The sequence below is a fragment of the Glycine max genome, chromosome 6 (genome assembly GCF_000004515.6).
Source record: "Glycine max cultivar Williams 82 chromosome 6, Glycine_max_v4.0, whole genome shotgun sequence".
Classification (NCBI taxonomy): Eukaryota; Viridiplantae; Streptophyta; class Magnoliopsida; order Fabales; family Fabaceae; genus Glycine; species Glycine max.
In genome coordinates this window covers 40788440-40804127 of record NC_038242.2, presented here as the reverse complement: position 1 = coordinate 40804127, position 15688 = coordinate 40788440, and the positions used below count along the sequence as shown (strand labels likewise).

At 32.1% G+C, this 15688-nt stretch overlaps 1 long non-coding RNA gene across 1 annotated transcript; it reads right to left on the bottom strand.

The window, feature by feature from the left end:
• Positions 1-11216: 11216 nt before the first annotated feature.
• On the bottom strand, positions 11217-11591 carry LOC121174973 (uncharacterized). The gene is made up of 2 exons (XR_005891844.1): positions 11504-11591; positions 11217-11407 (listed from the first exon to the last, which is right to left on the bottom strand). It is a non-coding gene; the product is annotated as an uncharacterized lncRNA (long non-coding RNA).
• Positions 11592-15688: the final 4097 nt, after the last annotated feature.

Here is a 15688-nt window from a genome sequence, read left to right as displayed (position 1 = left end):
AATAACGATTCATAAAAAACAATTAACATGCAGCGAGATAAACAAAAATGGAACTAAAACAAAAATAGGAGTAAAACAGAATATGAAGAGGAATGAAGACGAACAAAAATGGAAGTTGGAGAAACAAAGAAACAAAGAAAACAGAATATGAAGGAAGATGAATGGAGAGAAATGAAAAAGGAAGATGGAGAAACAAAGAAACAAAGAAAATGAACATGTAGACAGAGAAACAAAGGAGACAAACCTTTTGACATAAAAATCAGATAAAAATGGAAGCTTTTTGGAGTAAAAAATGGCAGCTTCAGTGTCTTCTTCCACCTTCGCTGCATACAATAGCAATTCATTAAAAACAATGAACAGGCAATGAGATAAACGAAAATGGAACCAAAACAAAAATAGAAATAAAACGGAATATGAATATGAAGAGGAATGGAGAGGAACCAAAATGGAAGATGGAGAGGATGTAAAAAATCAGCAACAACTCTTTGTAGCAAAAATGACAGAAGATAATTTTTTTTTTAAAAACAAAAAAGAATTAGAAGAGAAACAAAAAGAAATCAGCAACAACTCTTGTAGCAAAAATGGGAGAAGATAATTATTTGAAAAAAGGAAATTACGAAAAAAATGACACATTTGTTCTTCAACACAGAACCTGTACTCATGTAGAAAACAAAATAAAGGCAGAACACCCCCAAAAATTAAAGCCTTTGTGTTTACGAACCTGAACCCATGAAGTTTTTGAGATAAATCGCAACTTTAATGTGTTTTTCCACCTTCTTTGCATACAACATGCCAAAAGAACACAAAAAAATTTAAACTTTTGTATTGGGAGAAGTCAGAAAACAAAATAAAGGAAGAACACCACAAAAAATTTAAGCTTTTGTGGCTACGAACCTGCATTTTAAAAAAACGAAAAAGAATTAGAAGAGAAACAAAAAGAAATCAACAACAACTCTTGTAGCAAAAATGAGAGAAGATAAATTTTTTAAAAAAGGAAATTACGAAAAAGATGACACGTTTTTTGTTCAACACCGAACCTGTACTCATGTAGAAAACAAAATAAAGGCAGAACACCCCCAAAAATTAAAGCCTTTGTGTTTACGAACCTGAACCCATGAAGTTCTTGAGATAAAAATCGCAACATTAATGTGTTTTTCCACCTTCGCTGCATAGAACATGCCAAAAGAACACAAAAAAAATTTAAACTTTTGTATTGGGAGAAGTCAAAAAACAAAATAAAGGCAGAACACCACAAAAAATTTAAGCTTTTGTGTCTACGAACCTGCATTTTAAAAAATGAAAAAGAAAAATCAACCGTTAGCATGTCCCAAAAATCAAACCACAAAAAATTAGACCACAAAAGATTAGGCAGAAAAAGGAGAAAAAATAGATAAAAATGGAACCTTTATTCTTCAATACCTTTATTCTTTAGTAGCCTATCCCAACTCTTCCATGGGCAAAGCCTCGTAACCTTCAGCACCGTCGTTAGACTGTCCTAAAAATCAAACCACAAAAAATTAGACAAAAAAGGGAAAAATAGAATATTAACGTGAAACAAAATATGGACAGACGCAAAAGAATAAAGGAGGAGAAACAAAAGCGGAGAAGAAAAAAAGGAGAAGTTGAGGAAGAGAAAAAAGGGGAAACTGAATATTGATAGAGAAGAAAAGAGAAGAAGTTAAGGAAGGGAAAGAGGAGGGGAAGAATCTGGACGGATGCAAGAGAAATGGAAGAGAGAGAAGAAAGTTATGGAATTAAGGAGAATTAAATGGTGCAGTGAAATCCGGCAATTAGAAAGTAACACGTGGCTTGGTGGTTGTGGAAATAAGGAATTGCAACAGCTGGCACAAAGAAGAGAGAATGGGCCTTGTAAAACACAAACCTTCCGAAAATTAGAAAGCCTTCACGTGGTGGCAATGAGCAAAGAAGCTTAAAAGAAGGCCTATAACTGGACAGGTGTCAACAGGACAGAGAATTGATAGTGGACAGGTGTCAACAGGACAGAGAAAAAGTAGTTAGGGCCTTGTTTGTATAATTATATAGATATGAAAATTAACATGTCATTTTTTCTTTTATTACTTTTTTTTAGTAAAAATAACTCTTCCTGGGCAAGCAAAGAAACTATGGCATTTTTCCTAGGGACGTTCGGCATAACCAAAGTGTTAAGTCAAAAGTAACGTTCTCCTAGATTGATCCGTGATCGAATAATTAAAGGCATGTTTAATGATTTAATTCGGATTCAACCGATTTTAATAAAATGTTTTTTAATCTTTTAATATAATATCCTAATAATATTACATAAAAAATAATATAATATCTATAAATTAATAATAATAAAAAATAAATTTTCCGAAAAGTGTAAGTTAAAACACATAATAAATCTAATCCATAGCATCTAAGTTCACTAATACTAAATAATTTTTTTTTGCAAAACCATATGGATGTTGTTTTGAAAGTTTATAAAAACAATTTTAAATCAGATTATAATCTATATATATATATATATGCATTTGAAGTTTTCAAATAATATACTCATAAGATAATATAATTTGATATAACATTTAAGTATTACATTTAAAATCTTCATTAATACACTCTATTTGAAATTCTTTTATGAAAAAAACATTTTCTTAACATATGTTAAAGTACTATGAAAAAATAAATGAAGTCTTGAAAGACGCTAGTTCTGATCAAAAGATGCACTCTCATGAAATAAGTGGTTTTCTTTTCGAAGTAGAGGACACGTTATATCAACATGGACTTTACATGAAGAAGAGACGTCCATTTAAGATGAGCATTAAATGTTCTAACAAACTTAAGATTTCAAGCGAAGATCAAGGTGAAGAATTCAACTATTATGGGACAACAAAAACTTGGAAGTAAACGTTATATATAGAAGAAACAATAGACGACAAACTATCTACATGAATTATTCTTTCATTTTTTCAAAATTTTTCTGTAAATTCTTGTAAAGATACAAAACTTCCAAAATATCTTGTATACCTTGAGAGAAAATACTAAAAGTGTGAGTGGTATATATGTCTACTAGACAATCATACTTTAGTCAATGAGGAAACTTCCAACAAATCTTTTTAATTTATTTAGAGCTAGCAATGACTAGGTAAGGCAAAGAATAATGAGGTTTAAGTTAAACTTGAGGTAGAACTTGCAAGTGTAAGAGTCAAAAGTGATAGTAAACAATACATGTAATTTTGACAAGATAGTAGAAACTTGATGGTTGTCAAGAAGTGGATGTAATCTCATATGAACTAATATGAATTATTTGTATGGTTCTTGTTGTTTAACTAACAAAGGGTTTTGACTTTATTTTTAGAGCTTATATCTTCTTTTATTTGTCAAAGAAAACTATTTTCTCATTGTTAGATACAATTTGTATCAAACCTTCTCTAAACATTTTAGATTCGTATTCATTAGACGATAACACATGTTTTTCCATCTTAAGAACAGTTTTAAAATTTTTAAAAACACAATTCAACCTTGTGTTATTTGCTTCTACACAAAAAAATTTCATATTCGATAATCATGATTTTTGAGAATCTTGAATCCAGAAGTAATGTTTCCTGGAATGCATAAAATTTGTTTGGTTAACCATTAAAAATCTTTAGATACGTTTTTAAGAATCAAAGAATTAACATATTTTATGATTGTTTCAATAATTTACCACATATAATTTAATAAGAATAACATAATATTTTTACCAAATTAAACTTAGAAAAATATATTCTCACCTCCCCATGATCAAGTTTTTGTGGAAACAAATTAAAAAACATTCAATGGAAACATTCTTCTCCATGAATATTATTTTTTTAAAATGCATATCAAACATAGGAATGTAAGTTTCCCAACCTATGATTTCCATAAACCGAAAACTTTCTCCTAGCAAATGATCCCTTATGTGAACTTCACCCACAAATCAATTTAGATTTAGGATAAATAAATATTAAAATATTTTTTTTGTTATTATAAATATAAAAATATTCAAAATTTATCTTTGTAAATTTTTTTAGTAATTTTTTGTTATTACAAGATTGAAACATATTACTTTCTTGTTCAGATTAGGCTTCAGATATGCATATAAATGACATATATTTCTTGTTTACACAAGTTATATCCATAATTAATGTTAAAATTATGATCATAAGTTAGGTTTGGATTTATTTAAACTTACATCCGGATAAAAAAAAACATATTTCAACTATGAGAGGACGAAAATAATACTCAAATTTTATTAAAATAAATTTCAAATATTTTCATATGAAAATGAAAAAAGATATTTTAGTTGGAAATACATGTAAGTGTGATTGTCTTTAATTTTTTTTTATTGTTATTGAATGTAAATTAAAAAACAAACATGTTTAATATCTTAGAAATATAAAAAATATTTTGAAAAAATGTAAGAAAATAAGGCAGATTTATAATTATACGTTAGATTTGTCCAACCATTATTTTAAGCACGTGTTAAGAAATCAATGATAATTTTTTAGGCAAATTATGCTAGAAATGTATTAAAAATTATTAGATGATATATTATCTCCATCCAAAAATATAAAACCTTTTTTAGTTGTTTTTTTTATTAATTATTTTTTACCAAAATATTCTTAATTACTTTTTATAAGAAATGTTATGATTAAAATAATGTATTATCTCCCTTATAAGGATTAGAGATCAAATAAGATTGACAAAACTAATTAATTAGCTTGAAAGTAATTAAATGAAAATTTAAAAAGAGATCATGAGTCCTAGACAATTTTTTTTAAAAAAATTCTTGCTAAAAATTAAAACGAAAAAAATATTTATTGTTAAAATTATTAAAAAAGAGTAAAAAAGTCATAAGTAATATAATTTTATATATTTTAATAAAGTATTTTTTATTTTAGTTTCTTAATTAGTGTTTCAAAAACACTAGATAGCATTTACATTAAAAAATATATATTACAAATTATTAACAAATTTAATATTAGTAACTAATTTAACCAATTTCTTAAAATATGTAAATTAATTAAAAAAAATCTTATATTTAAAATCATAGACAGTATTCATGATAACTTTTAAATAAAAAATTCAACTTCATTTCATTAATAAGTGACTTTATGACATTAATTAATATTTTCTTTATTCATTTATAAAGTATTTTAGAAGATTCCATAAGATAACGTAATTACATTTCTCTTCATAACAGTAAGAGATCCTCAGCAGGCTGAACAGTTTTCTCTATGATCTATTCGCCCGTTATGCCCTTACTCAGATTAAAAAAAAAACAAAAAAAACAAAAGAGTTTCCTCTATGAATGTGTGCCTTAATGTTCAGCAATCAAAAGAAGACACGTGTGTTTTTGCAGCGTCGAAGAACATCTAAAATACATAATTCTTTAGATAAATTGTGCATTATAATTTTATGACACTTACAACACTGTTAGAAAAAAGCTGTTCTACGTCGGTCTTTGTCGGTGTTCAACGACGGTGCACGACCATCTTTAAATGCGACGTCGTTGTAGATCTCCGACCAATCTACGACGGTCACTAAGCACAGTTTTAGAAGGACGTGATTCCGGCGACGGGACTGACGTCACAGTTGTAGTTGAAGCTTCGCCTTCGAAGACGTTGTCGACGTCAGCAACGATGTTGAAACATACGCTTTTAAGGTAGGGCTTTGACGACACTGATGTAGTAAATATATAACGTTCAAAGACGTTGTCGACGTCAGCAACGACGTTGAAACGTACCCTTTATTATGTCGTTGCATCCGCAACCACCGCCGTTGAATGCATGTCCAACTACGTCGTTGCTGTCGTAAGCACCGATGTAGATTAATTTTTTTTTTTTACTATTAAGAATGTTGATTATTGTATTACAAATTAAAAATAAACGTAATTAATATAAGCTCAAAATTTATAAATTATTATTGTGAACTGATTATTATGATAAGTAAATATAATTTTTGTGCTATAAATTATGGTTTTACTTAATTTAATATTATATAAATAAGCAAGATAATGATAAATCATCATCAACCAGTATTTGAAATGTAACCTAATGAGATTAATAAATAACAATAATTAAACATAATATAATATAATAATAAATAAAGTAAAATCTACTAATAAGCTGAAAGTATATAAATTTGTGTAGTATATATTATCATTTTACTTAATTTAAATTTATATTAATCTTAAGCAACAAAATGATAAATAATGATTATGAATACAAATAGTCATTTAACAGTTGTTAAAATATTGTAACTTAATTATATTAACAATTAACAATAAACATAATTAGATTTATCAGGTAACTTATTTATATTAACAATTAACATAATTATATTTAACAGGTAACTTTTGTCACACAACCTGAAGAAAGGTTAAGTTAATTGGTTATAATAATTTCTATCCTTAAATATTGTTTCTTTTTAAACAAAATCCAAATTGTGTCAGCACTTGCATTGTCCACAAAAAGTAAAGCTCTTCTATGTGGGGGTGGTTTCTTGTCCCCTGTTCCTAACATTCTTTGTTTAAAGGCATCAAAATCATCCACCTGAATGGCAAAAAATTAGGTCAGTATTCAACTATCAACCATGCACGAGATCAATACCCTCATCATGAATATGTTGAACTACACCTACTTGCCAAGGTCTCTGCATTTTGTTGCGACTCATTTTGTAAATTTCAATAATAGTACCTTTATGATAGAGATCCACACATGCACGAGATCCCCAATAAAAAATGTTTGCAGCAAGAACACCTTCAATGAGAGTAAGTAGTGTTGTTTCCTGAAAGAAATGAGGCTTTCAGATTAATAGCCAACATGATTTATGAGAAACTAGAGTGGCATAGGGACACTATGAACCAAAATGCAAAAAGGACTACTGACATATTGAATTTAAACTCTGCATGGCATCAAAATGAAACTCACTGATACATTGTCACTTCTACTGACTTTACATATATTGACTTGAAAAAGGAATAATGTAATAGTTGCATATAGCATCTCATGTACTACACGAAAAGGAACAAATATTGACTCCTCCCACCATGTTAAATTCAGAGGATTATAGTAATAGTAAGGCATACCTCATCCATACTATCAAGCTCCATCAACAAATCAGGTAGGACAACAAGTGATGCCTCATTTTCCCTAAATAAAAAATTTAAGTGATCAAGAATAAGGACATTATGAGGATAATATAGGTCTAGAGATGACATGAACTACATTAACATTGATAGAAGGGAAGTTCTCTTCTTTTTGTTTTAAGAGTTGAGTTGTGTATCTAAAGCTTGTATCTTTTATGATGAAGCAGCCATCAAGTATTTTTCACTAGGTGAGGCTAGCTACATAAATCAAAAGACACCATTGGTTTCTATCTTGAACTAAACCTTTTGCTAGTCCATTTAGATAAAATATAAATATAAAAAAAATCCAGGTTTTCATGCCTACTCTAGTCATGATGATCAAGTTTTAGGTAATGAAACACAAATAACTGTTAAATTTTTAGAGAGAACTAAATAAGAAAAATCCTAACAATAAGGGGAAAAAAATAATTAGGAAAATCAAGAGATGTACACATTACAGATGTACAAGAAAGCAGGATAGTGAGACCCTTAGATCAACAAAAAAAAGGATATTTAGATTTCCAAATGTTTTTATTATAGGGTTTAGGAGATTCAGATTTCCAAATGGTTGTGCCCCTGATGTTATTCCTATTGAGTACCATGGTCAAGTTTACAATTTTACCTGAGAAGAAGATTTGGATTTTCAGGTAGGTTTGTCAAGAAGAGACCTCTCCTAATTAGGAGAATGAGTAAAAAAACAAAAAACTAAAGTGTAAACACAACAGCAGGGTCAAGAGGCCTTATTCTGCCAGTTTTTTTATAATTATAATGAAGAAATTAAAATTGAACACTATGTCCTTAGATAACCATCTCATAACAGAGTGGAACATTGCATTCTGCACCTTTCAGTGAGACAGAATAATGGCATTGCATCATATCACACAACTAGCCAAATTCTCTTTATCTAAGTAAATTGCTTTTGTGGAAGTTGCACATGTAAATAGACATATAGTGGCTTAAAAAACCAGTTACAAAAATAGACATGTAAATAGACATATAGTGGCTTAATAAACTTAAGTTGAAATTGCCATTAGTATTAATAGCATGTCTAATCAACAATAACAACAAGTTGATTTCTCAGAAGATGCAAATACAAAAATTTTTTCAACATGAAGGGCAATTGCTATTTTAACAGAACACACATGGCAAAACTCCCAAACAAATATAAAAAACCAGTTTGATGTGGTTACTCATACAAACAAAAGTATATCAGATTATCCAAGAAGGAGGTGCAAAAGTAGTTAAAAGTTTACAAATTAATGTAATTACGTGCAGAACTATACCTGCGGTGGCCCTCAACCACTTAGGCCATTTTTCCATCGTATGTGGGAAGAAAAATATCTCTGTCCAACTTCGAAGTAATCCAATGCTGCCATGTGGGAATAATTATTTTGGAAGAACTGAATGTGGGATGCCTCCAACAGCGTTTCCTTCGTGACCTATTTTGACAAAGTACAAAGTCAAATGCTAAGAAAGACATTAAACAATTACAAACATTACAATTACCATACTGCCTTGAGTATTGATGTTTACCAATTTTAGGTACTCCTTCACTACACTTGGCATTGTCCTTTCCCCTACACATTTCTTTTAATGTTTCAATTTCCAGGCCTTATCTTACTTGAGCTTATGTACTAGAAAAAGCAAAGCCGGAATTGTACTTTGTACCCCCAATTGTTATTTTCTAAGGAATTGTGTCTTTCTTTGTATAAGAAAATCTTGGAAGCTTTTGCACAATCAATCTTTTGCTCATGCTCTCTCTATAATATTTCGCTAATTATAGATTATCTACATTCCACTTTGCTGAAACAAGAATGGATTTGTATCATGTATTTTTCTCAGTCTTGTTTGGTTAAAGAAAAAAAGAAGATAATTATGCTTTTGGCTGGCTGGATCAATCAATTTATACCTGCTGTTGCTGCTGGGAGTGGTCACTGGTCAACCAGTTCTTCCACTACTGAGACTAAAGCAAAGGGGGATCAGTTAGCTCTAGGTGAATCTTCCATCTAACCAATTGCCATTTCCACTAGTCACTGCCAAATACCAATACTCCAATTGCCACCTGTATAACTCAAAATTGCGAAATTCCAATGCTTAAATTTGTACATGTTTTCTGATTGAGTAAATCATTTTCCACTATGCATCATTCTATATGGTTTAGTTATTTCATTTGGCTATGAAGGCTAGCTGAAGAATGGGAAAAAAAGACAAACAAACCTGCTTTTAAATACTGCATTTAGGTAATCATCTTAAGAAACTGATATAAACCACATACGCTTGTCTTTCCCATGCTTGTTTCTATTTTCAGCATATTTTAATTGGATAGCAATACTGATATTCAAATCTCCTAGAAGAAAAATGAGATCATGACTTATAGTTTTCACATGAATGAATCATAATAGGTCAAGGACCTGGTTTTACAACACAACCCCTAATAATGACTTCTAACGTGGTTTAAGTAGAAAATCCAAAACTTAAGCCAAGCCTATAAATCTTAGGCAACTAAGCAATCAACACAAATTTGTCAATAACAAAATGAGATGGACATTTCCTAATTTGGTTTCAGATAAGAAAAAAGGAGTTTCCAGAAATAACCCTCATCTATTTCATCAGCTACCTTACCTAATAAAACCAAAACAAGCAACATTTATATTGTCTGCTGGTCACATCAATAGTTAGGGGCATATCATTATCTCTCCAATCTCCATTCCAGGTCATTAGTTTCAAGTTTCATATTTCCATGGCTGAAAACATGTAATTAAAGACAATATTCAACTTCTGAATTTATCAACCAAAACAATATATGGGGAGAAACCACAAAAAGATTCATTCCTTAAAAAGACACGCTGACTCATTCTCTCTCTGTCTCTCATTTGTTGATCATCCCGGCCTGTTATGTTTACTGCTTCCAACAGGAAGAGAAAAAACACCAACAAACTTAATTCATGTGTTGAAACATGTCAGTGTATAGCATGATCCTCAAAGAAGGCTTAACTGCAGTTCATGTGCTAATTACAGAAGTATTCTAATGCATTTTTTTTTCACAAGGCATTACAATTATGTTTATCTCATGGATATGGCTAACAAAGTACAACAAGGGAGATAAAGGTATTGTTGTTGCATAAATCTTACCATAATATGGCATGGTCAATTAGGTGCCAAAAGTTTATCCAAGTTGGAGAACAAAGACTGCAATGAAATTAAATGCAAAATCAATATCTACCTCAAAGGGGAGAAGTATATGTAGGCTACCGGAATTCCATAATAGCCTCAAAGAAGCTTCCCCGGAACCATATGCTAGCATATAATTCATTTCCATCAAGAGCCTACCCTGAAACAATTAAAGAACGAAAACAAATTAGGCAGGAATATCTAACAATATTAGTATTGTATTTTAGAATATCTTAAAGTATCTTGGATGATGTTGTGGAGGGTGGTTTCACTATTTTATAATGTTTATTGATTTGTTAAAGTATCTTGGATGATCGACTCTATGAATCATATGACACCATTTGGCACGGCTAAAGACCAAAGTTTCAAAAATATTGTTTAGCCTGAGATCTTCCTTAATGATTTTCTCCTACATCATTTCTAATCTCCCTCTTCTCCTTTTCACTGACTACAAATCTTGCAATCTACTCTTCTAACTGATAACTATCAATTAAAGGCAAATTGGATTTAAGCATATTTGCACACAAGTACTTTTAAGCACTTAAATGTTCTACCTTGATGGTCTCTGCAGTAACTACTGTATGTTTGCGACCTCTTATACATGAAGATAGCACCTGCAAAGACATAATCCTACATCCATTTTTTCTAACAATACCAACAATGTGAAAGCTTCAACAACCATAAAATTATGAGTGAATAAAACAAGATTAGAAAACAAGAACAAATGTGAAGAATATTATGGAGCAGACTGTCAAATCTAGCAAATTACACATACAAAACCTACATGAAAATTAACCATACCTTACATTTGGCGCTTCATATGCTGTAAAATAGCAAATGCAAATACAATGCGTATACTTAAGTGTTTTGGAGCATACAAAAATGAAATTAAGACATTCATATTTTAATTGAAAGATAATAACCATTAAAGGAGCAACACTGTTCAACCCAACCAAAACAATTACATCAGTAAAACAAAGTTCATGTCCACATGTTATGTAATTACAACTTTGTACATTGGATGGTTCTAAGTTTCAAAAAGTAAGCTGCCCATTTTTTACGTAATGTTGTGATTGCCTCCGGGTCTAGTGTCGAGCCATCACCGAACCACTACACATTGTCAAACACAAACAATTAATGAAAATGAGTTTAAATGAGTCTACATATGGCGATTTGCCATCAATGTTTTGGGACTACATTATTTACCACACTCCAATCACTCTTCAACTCCACGCCAATTATGTTCCGCATCCAATGCATCACATAATACCCACACTCATAGCCTCCGCGTTGAACGTTAGTCTACATGAAGAACAAATTAACTATTGAATGTAGGGCTGAACATGATTAATAACATTTGAAGTTGCAAACATTGTATGTAGTTCGACTAACCTTCAGTTCAAGCCACTGGGGTCTAGTTTTAGGAACTTTCCCATCAGCAGTCATGTTTAATTTCCTAAATGCACTGCATTGGAAGATTAATATGATGTAAATATAATGTTCAGAATCGCAGCCTCCAACTTTAAAATAGGTTAAACGACTAAAAATATATTGCTTAACTTGTTAATTGCAGTTTTGATATGAACATCAGGCCTTCTACGTACTGAACAAAACCAGACCATGACATTGTCTTTAGGACACAACACAACCATTCGCCAATGGGCGCTGCAATTTGCACACCAGTTATGTATTAGTAGGACAAAATTAGTTACAACATTGCCAAAATGAATTTGACTTACTCATTCAAATAAGCTCCTATGTACAGTTGTCGTTGTGATTCCTTAAGCCATTTTTCAATATATTCTTCACATTGCTCACATCTGTCCTTTGCATTGTGTATAGATTGAGGCTCAAGGAATCCATACACTAATCAATGACCCAAGCCATTACTCCACTCATTCATATACCTAATTTGCACATGTCATAAAGTAACTGAACATCGCGTAAATGTCATAACAATATGGATTTCATAGTAACAAATGGATTTTGCTTACATGGCCCACAATTGAAGTATGGCTATGTTCAAGCATTTGTCGCTTGATGTTATTTCGCTGACATCAATATATGTTAAGAACAACGATGAATTTACATTTGGAATCCCAAATTCAGTAAGATCCCACACAAACTCAACAGACTTGTCGTAAATCTCAACAAGGGTCTTAATCAACTCACGCAAGGTGATGTGAATCTTACGGGGCGGATCGTTTGATACAGGCTACGAAGGTTTGGATGACGCCACTTCCAGTGAAGGAAGATAAGTCATGGTAGACGCCACTTCCAGTGAAGGAAGATAAGTCAGGGTAGACGCCACTTCCGGTGAAGGAAGATAAGTCTGGGTAGACGCCACTTCCGGTGAAGGAAGATAAGTCTGGGTAGACGTCACTTCCAGTGAAGGAAGATAAGTCAGGGTAGACGCCACAAGGATTACCTTGATAAGTCTGATAATTGGTTCAACAAGGAACCCAGAGAGAAACTCTCACCCAATTTTATGAAAATGCCAAAAGTTTTTTTTATTCAAAACAAAAACCAATACTTATAGTGTATCTGAACTAAAAGATAAAAATAGACATGGGCCTTCTAAATAGTTTGGGCCAAAATTACAATAAATAAAAATTATAACTAAAAAATATATTTAACTTGGGCCTTCAGCAACAATTAATAGTCTTGATAGTGTCTCTGCCTCTGGGCCTTCATCCTTCTCCACTTGGGCCTTCATCCTTCTCCACTCGGGGGCTTTGTCCTTCTCCACTTGGGCCTTTAGCCTGTATTTGGCCAGTTTCATGATTCTCATCATTCCCTCCTTCTTGGAAAACATTTGTCCTCAAATGTCCAGGATCATCACCGGGTTCAAGTACCACTTCCTTCCTTTTCTTGTTGGCTTGCTTGGCATAGTTTTCATTCTTTTTTGCAATTTGCACCTTCACTTGGTCATACAATCTTTTCACATACTCAACTTTGGCATGTGCATCCTTACGTTGAGTCTCTTGGGGATTGCTTTTGTAAGTTGGTCTGTTAGGCAATGAAGCTCCGGGGAGGAGATCAACTTGATGTTCTATGCCTCTTGAAGGTGGTAGTCCATGAGGAATCTCCTTAGGAAAGACATTTTTAAATTCCTGCAATAATGGTTGAACACTAGGAGAAATAGAAATAGTAAACTCATTAGAATTATCAGTAGAAATTTTACTGTCTTTGCAATACTGTAGATTGAGTGGTTCATGAGCAAGTAACACTTTTCTCACTTCACTCGCCTCTACAAAATAATTAAATTTTCTCTCATGTGTATCACTCTTTTCCTCGGGTGTATCACTCTTCTTTTTCATATTCCTTTGTGGTGCCTCACTATTTTCTTTCTCTTGTTCTCTCTTTTCTCCCATTCTGATTTGGTCATCACACACTTCTCTAGGGGATAGAGGTTTAAGAGTAAATGAGGAAGATTTGGCTATTCGTCTGTAGGGCTTTTCTTTGTTACGGTTCAACAAACGTTGCATTTGTGTAGTCCACGCGTCCAGAAATAAGCGTTGAGATTCATCCAGTTGATGATATACACCACCATTGTCACCAGCTCTTGCCATGATTAAGGAACAAAGAATTTTGCAGTAAATTAAAAAAAATTCAGGACCTCACCACACTCTACTCACGTGTTTCTCTCTTTAATGGTAGTTCACTCGTGTTTGATGCTCTCAATATAGGCTTTTGTGTGATGTTTTCACTCTTGCCTTTTACCACTCACTCCCTCTTAAGTTCCTGGATGGATCGAATTAGACACACAAGGTAATATAAAATAAAAGGAAAGACAATATAATTATCAGAGTAACAGATTTGATTTGGGATAACAACTTGGACTTGATTTGGATAGCAGATTGGATTTGATTTGGATAACAGATTAGATTTGGATAACAAATCTGATTTGGATAAAAAATTTGATTTGATTTGATTTGGATAATAGATCAGATTTGGATAACAAATTAGATTTAATTTGGATAACAGATATGATAACAAATAAGATAACAGATAGGATAACAGATAAGATAACAGATATGACAATTAAACTTCAAATGCTCATAACTTTTGCTACGGTTATCCGTTTGAGGCCCACTATATATCAAAACGCTCAGAATTCAGAGGAGAATCTAGATAAGGGGATTTGTTCCACGATTTTCTTTCAAAAAAAACACCTCTAAATGCCTCAATTTCGTTTTCAAAGATCAAACACCCACTTTTTTTTTTTCAAAATTTTTGCAACTTTTTTTTTTTTTGCAACTGTTTCCTTTTTTTTTTCTTTCTTTCTTTCTCTTTCTTTCTTTCTTTTTATTTTCGTTTCTTTTTTTTTTCTCTCTATTTTTTTTGTTTTTTTTTAGACGTCCAGCTATTAGAATTCGTTCAATAGGCAATCATCATTAGGCAAATTTGACAATTTAGCAATTCAGCAATTAGGCAATTTTTACCCCAAACAGAATTCGAATAGGCTGAAACAAAAGTTATGAACAAAAGACAGAATACAATATGATAGGCACAAGAACAAGAAACAAGAACTCAAACAATTTTTTTTTTTTTGACACAAAGTTTGAAAGACACAAGAAACAAGAACAAGAACGTGACAAGAACAAGAACAAGAACAAGAACGCAAATAACAGAACAAGGACAAAAACACAAACCTAGACAAATTACGAAGAAAAAAAATAGGATAGGATAGGATAGGATAGAACCTGTATCAAGAGCCGAAGCTCTGATACCAGATGATGTGAACCTGAGTAGGAGCGGATCGTTTGATACAGGCTACGGAGGTTTGGATGACGCCACTTCCGGTGAAGGAAGATAAGTCTGGGTAGACGTCACTTCCAGTGAAGGAAGATAAGTCAGGGTAGACGCCACAAGGATTACCTTGATAAGTCTGATAATTGGTTCAACAAGGAACCCAGAGAGAAACTCTCACCCAATTTTATGAAAATGCCAAAAGTTTTTTTTATTCAAAACAAAAACCAATACTTATAGTGTATCTGAACTAAAAGATAAAAATAGACATGGGCCTTCTAAATAGTTTGGGCCAAAATTACAATAAATAAAAATTATAACTAAAAAATATATTTAACTTGGGCCTTCAGCAACAATTAATAGTCTTGATAGTGTCTCTGCCTCTGGGCCTTCATCCTTCTCCACTTGGGCCTTCATCCTTCTCCACTCGGGGGCTTTGTCCTTCTCCACTTAGGCCTTTGTCCTTCTCCACTTGGGCCTTTAGCCTGTATTTGGCCAGTTTCATGATTCTCATCACAAGGGGTCTTGTTTAGGAACATCATTGTTTAATTCGGCAGCATTCGTAACTTTGTTCGGAGTGATGCCTGAATGCTATATCATGCAACAAAAGTATTCATTATAGGAATGTTCAAAAGTTTG